Here is a 6,093-nt window from a genome sequence, read left to right as displayed (position 1 = left end):
AGCTTTTTATGTCGAGGTGACTGATAATAATAAAAACAGATGTCTGATGCTGTGGAAGGCTGGGGAGTTCCGGGGTTTGGTGCAAGGATTTGGTGTCTACAATGACCCGCAGAGTGGTTATTTTTCTTTTCTATGCACTGCTCAGGGGACACAAGAAGTGCGTTGTTCCTGCGAGTTGCCCACATTGTCTTCTTTGCAGCTGGGATCTGGGCCCAGTGAAACCTCCCCCCCCCAAAAGCAGAACCTTTTGCATTGCACTGCAATTTGCTTTTTCAGGCTCCTGGGTGTGCAAAAGAACGGAAAACCCAGTTTGTGCTGTGAGATATAATGGCTGCTGGAAGGTGAATGTTGCTTGGTTCTGAACACGGCGACCCCATCAGGAAGTGTTGAGAGCAGGGGACCTTCCAGTGGCAGAATCTCGGTGGCTTCTTAACCTTGTGCTTTCTGCCTCCTGGGCTGCTTTTCCTTGCCAACCCTCCATATCCATCATTTACTGCAGGGATGAGGAACCTTTCTCCCTCCATGTGTTGCCGGAATTAAAACTCCTGCCGGCTCTGACCATTGGCCATGCTGGCTGCTAGGAGTTGGGGAGTCCAACGTCACTGGTGGGGAGGGGGGGCAGGTTCCTCCCCACTGGCTTAACCGGCCCTCGATTTGCTTGCGGACATTTTTGTGGAGGTTCTTTTCTCAGTGTGTTCAGAAAACGCCCTCCTTAAATTCCTCCAGGTTGGCCCTTCCTACTGAGGAGCTGACATCCTGTTGCTGCACTTTAGGAAATAGGAGCTTCCCCGGCCTGATCTTTCTGTATTTGCAGTCTGGCTGGGCGTTGAGCAAGTGCCGCAAGCCAGAACGTCGTTCAGTCATCCTTGCGTCAACAGGATCGTGCTAGCTGTAGTCAGCTGGATCTGTGACCATTAAACAGGCTTACCTGCGGCGGACGGCTCTGGGAAGGTCTCCGAGCTCTGCGGATGTGTGTATCTTGACGAGACGGAAGGGCTGCTTGCTCACAAGTCAGTAGTTGGCGTGATGGGAATTGGGGTCCTGGAGTGCAGACTGTTTTGAGTTGATTCTCAGTGCTGGTGTCTGTTTGAGAAACCCCGCTTCTTCGTTTCGCTGGGTCTGCAGCGAGGGACCCATGGCACTCTCTGTTTGCTGCTGGGCTTAGCACCCATCCTCCCAGACTATCTATCAGCCATGCTATCTGGAGCTGATTGATTCTGGGGGTCCAACAGCATCCCTGGCCTGGGGGGAGGGGTTCTCCCCACCCCTTTTCCTCCTTTCTGTAGGCTGCAGCCCAAGACTAAATACTGCTAGCTCAAGCATCCTGCTGCTTCTTCCAGTTGTGCCTGGAGATCTTCAAACATCTGCAGTGCAGAGGCCTCAATGACATAGGAAAACTGTTCCTGCAAGCTGCTGCTGCTGCTGCTGCTACTATTCCTTTCAGCTTCTCCCACTCCTTCGTATCTTCTTGTGCAAACAGCTCGGAACTTCCTACTTTTGCATCCCAGCCGATCCTTTAATGCACAGCTTTCCAAACTGTGTGTCGTGACTCGTGACACTTTTACTGTGTCGGCTGCAGTGTATAGCTGTGTCTTGTGAACGCTCCCCGCTCTCCTCCCAGGGCTGGAAAGAGGTTAGTTTAACCTCTGGTTTGCTAGTAAAACTGAATGACTGTGTTGTGAAATAATGCATGTCTAAAAGGTGTGTCGCCAACATGAGAAGTTTGGAAAGCTCTGCTTTAGTGGCCGGAGTGCTCCATTCTCAAAGCCAAGTGGGCAGCTTGCGTAATGCTATTCCCCGCCGATTTTATATTCTGCCCTGAACCTGCTGTTCTACCCTGAGCTAAACACCCAATTCCAGTCGTTTTGGTCTTTGCCTGGCGACTGTGCATAGGGAGGAAAGATACAACGCTGTGTTGAGCACTATGTAAAGCCTTAGTCAGAGTTGATCCAAGCCAGAATTGGCTCTGCGACATCAAGCGCTGGTGCTGGTGCAGCTCAGACGAATGCCTCTTAAAAGAAGAATATCCCCTTCTCTCTATAGGGTGGGAACCAGTATTTCGCTTTGAGCCCCAGCTGGTATTCAGAGGACCCTCAGTTAAGGGGGGAGCATAGCTATGGTGACTGATGGCCATTGCAGCTCTTCTCCAGAGCCTAGGCCAGGCATAGGCAAACTCTGCCCTCCAGATGTTTTGGGGCTACAACTCCCATCATCCCTAGCTAACAGGACCCAGTGGTCAGGGATGATGGGAATTGTAGTCTCAAAACACCTGGAGGGCCGATGCCTGGTCTAGACAAACCGATGGGACCCTTACCCTTTATGGGTGAAGGCAGTAATCTCAAATATTCATTTTATTCCGGGTTCCATCTAATTTGTGAAGGAAAACGCCAGGTTTTTAGAGCACTTAGACTAAGGGGTATACATTATGAGAGACGCCTTGTTGCTTATATCTACTCAGCAGTGCTCTCGGGAAAGTTCCTATTGTCCTTCTCATAATTTTGCTCTGAAAAAGGGCAAATGTGATCCACCACCGCTCCAGATAGCCTTAGAGCCTTCCGTTCCCACTAGCTTGGCCCCAAGCTGACCACGAAAGCAGAATTGGCTGGTGCAATCTACCTTGAGTTTGCCCAAAACATATCAACTTGCAGATCCTTCACTCGGAGTTTTAAAAAGAGGAGATTCCCCATTAATAGGGATGGAGACCCTGTGTGACCTTCCAGATTTTGCCGGACTATAATTCCCCCCCATCCCTGGCCTTTAGCCATGCTGGTTTCTGGGGCTACCGAGAGTTGGAGTCCTAGAGAATCTGGAGGGGTGCAGTGGTCCCCAACCCCAACCCCGAGCTGTTAAAACCTTACTCATTTCTAATAGAGCAGGCTTTTGGACTTTCACGAGTGTTAAAAATGTTAGACCTGGCTCTTTTCCTCCATCCATCCGTAGTGTTAAATTAGATTTGCTCTATACTGTGCTGTGATTAATTTAAAAGTGCAGGAAAAGCTCCCCGTCTCCCACCAGTGGTGTTGATGCTGTGAATCTCAACTTGCAGGCAAGATGGCCCGAGTTTGTCTCACAGCTGTGCTGCTTATTGTAGAAGATTTCAGTGTTTTTGCCTCTGGGACTCGCCTTTAAGAAATGGGTCCCCGAGTACATTATTTTTAACCATATATCTGCATGGTAGTATTGCAGCTATCGCAACCTGTTTTCTACCAGGCCATGACTCTGTTAGAGCGTGCTGCAAGATGGCAGGTTCGATCCCAGTATGAGACACGCTTGCATATTCCTGTATTGCAGGGGGTTGTACTAGATCAGGGTTTCCCAAAATTGGGTCTCCAGGTGTTTTGGGACTACAACTCCCATCATCCCTTGCTGGTCAGGGACGATGGGGATTGTAGTCCCAAAAACTGTTGGAGCCCCAAGTTTGGGAAACCTTGGCTAGATGATCCACAGGGTCCATTCTAACAAGACATTTATTGGATTCTGTGACCCAGCGGTGTGCCCAGTAATCCAGTGACCTTTTCTGGATGAGCAAAGAATGGCCATAGATTGAAGATTGCCTTCGTAATGCTGGGATTAAATGTGCTACATGGCTGCATCCACTCCCCCCGAAAACAGGGGTGGGAAACCTTTGGCCTTCCAGATGTTGTTGGGCCACAACTCCCCACCCCACCCCTGATCACTGGTCATGCTGGGGCTGCTGGGAGTTGGAGTCCAACAGCATTTGAACCCACCCCTTCAGCAAAAGCAGCTGCTCCAAATCAACTTGAAATTCACCTGCCTTGAAGATTGTGACTCTCCACTCGTCCACCAAGCAGGTAAAGAATGCAGACTTCCACGTTGATGACTTTTTCCTTTTTTTAAAATTAAAATATTGGGACCGGCTTAAAAACAGCACAACCCCTATCCAGGTTTACTCGGAAGTAAGTCCTGCCGAATTCCGTGGGACTTACTCCTGGGTAAGAGGGTTTAAAATTGCAGCCTCGATCTCGACACCTTTGTTCCAGAGTTTCATGGGGCAGGATGAAGCAGAACCTGTGAGATGCTTCCAATTGGCGGTTGCTCAGGTGCAGGGCATCTGCTTTGCGTGCAGCAGGTCCCGAGTTCAAATTCCGAGCAGCATCTCCAGTTAGGGCTGGGGGAGAGAGCCTGGTCTCAAATCCTGGAGAGGCCCTTCCGGTCAAGGTAGACAACACTGGTATAAGCTCCCTAGAGGTCCCTGTATTTTAAACCATGGGAAAAGGTAGGTTTTGTGGACATCAATGCAACCAAGCCTTAAGGTTAAAAGTGTTACGAGCACAACGATTCAAGGCCGGCGTGTTTTAAGTTTGATTTCCTCTGTGCAGTTTCGAGAATCCTGGCCCGTTTTAAGGGAAACAGTTCTACTTGAAAGCAAGCCCTGTGGGATTCGGTGGGGCTAGGATTGCAGCCTTAAAACTTCACTGCTTTGCTCCAGTGCATCGCACGTTGGCGAGCAAATATCCTCAGGTTTTAATTGAGCAGGGAGGAACCATTTGGCAAGCACTCTAACCCAAGCAATCTTGAGCACATGGAGGGGAGATAGAAACTTCAGGAACCAGGTAATAATGCCAGAGACCAGTCCAAAACTGGGGGGGGGGATCCTTCCAGTAGCACCTTAGAGACCAACTAAGTTTGTCATAGGTATGAGCTTTCGTGTGCATGACAAACTTAGTTGGTCTCTTTTTTTTTTTTTTCATTTCTTTATTGAAATACATTATTTGTACAAACAAGGAGAATAGAAATGAGGAAAACAAACATTGATAAATAACAAAAAACTTAGTTGGTCTCTAAGGTGCTACTGGAAGGATTTTAAAAATATTTTTTGTTTCGACTACGTCAGACCAACACGGCTACCTACCTGTAACTAGTATTTAAAACTGAAGTAAGAGTGTTGCAGCTGTTGCAGTATTAGCCCGCCCTGGAAAGAAAAAAACAAAACAAACCCCTGATGTGTAACTAGATTTTATTGTGCAGAAAGGCGCATACCCACTGTAAGGGAGATAAGTGAACATTTTGCCGGCCACAAGCGATGGGAGTGACATGGAACTTGGCAGTTTGCTTGGAGGATAAATGAAAGCATTTTGCAAATGTTAATATGACGATGCAAAATCTCTAACCTTTAAGAAAAACCGGGGGGGGGGGGTTGAGTTTTAAAATTAGAGTCAGAAAACTTAACTGTATTTAATAATCGAAACGATACTGGTAGAGAGCTTATGAGAGAGAAAAAGCAACTAAATAAATCTGAAAAACTGAAAGTTGGATGAAAAATATTAATATAGATCTATTATTGGAAATATTATAGTTGGGATAGTGGCATAGATCTATTATCTAGAGATGTAAATGTTTTGAATAAGAGAGTAGATGTACTGAATATATTTGTTTCACGGAGCAGAGAATAATGTGCTCATAACAATGAACTTCCATGTTCCGTTTGTAAACTAGGGAAGATTTTAAGATGTTTATCAGCAATAAACATTTTTAGTAGACCCTAATGGCTTTGCAACTTTTAAAAAGTTTGTCTGATACTTTGACGGGCATGCTGATCTCGAGGGGAACATGTTATACACCCGCATTTCAAAGATAAGGCGGCTAACCGTAACGTCTGCTACACTTGACCAAATTCAGTGGCAGGCAGTTCCAGAGGCAAAAGCAGGCCGAGCAAAACACCCGGAGGGCCCCAGATTGGCAAAGGCCAATCTCTTTCTACCGCTGATGTCACAGTCAAACAGGTGACCCAGTTTCTGCTGCACTCCTTTCACTATCCTTCTGTTAATGTAGAAGTAGCTTCTCCTAAGAGATCTCTTGTACCGGTAGGTGCCACTGTTACCAAATCCAGTTTTGCTACGACTAGGGCAAGGTGACCAAAATTCCTGTGCTTTGCTGAGGTTGGGAAGTGGGCTGGGCTGTAGCTCTTCAGGCTTCAACTAGAAGTTTCCGTGGTCGACTTCCCCATGAAGAAAATCAGTATTGGAGAAAAGAATCACTCTGCATTTACAACCTGCTGTGCACAAATTCCAGTTGTCCTGCCAGGAAGCAAAAAAGCACCGGTCCTGTTACTGGATTAGCCTGCTCTGGTGT

Source organism: Zootoca vivipara, chromosome 12 (assembly GCF_963506605.1).
Source record: "Zootoca vivipara chromosome 12, rZooViv1.1, whole genome shotgun sequence".
Lineage (NCBI taxonomy): Eukaryota > Metazoa > Chordata > Lepidosauria > Squamata > Lacertidae > Zootoca > Zootoca vivipara.
Note: the sequence above shows the minus strand (reverse complement) of the source record.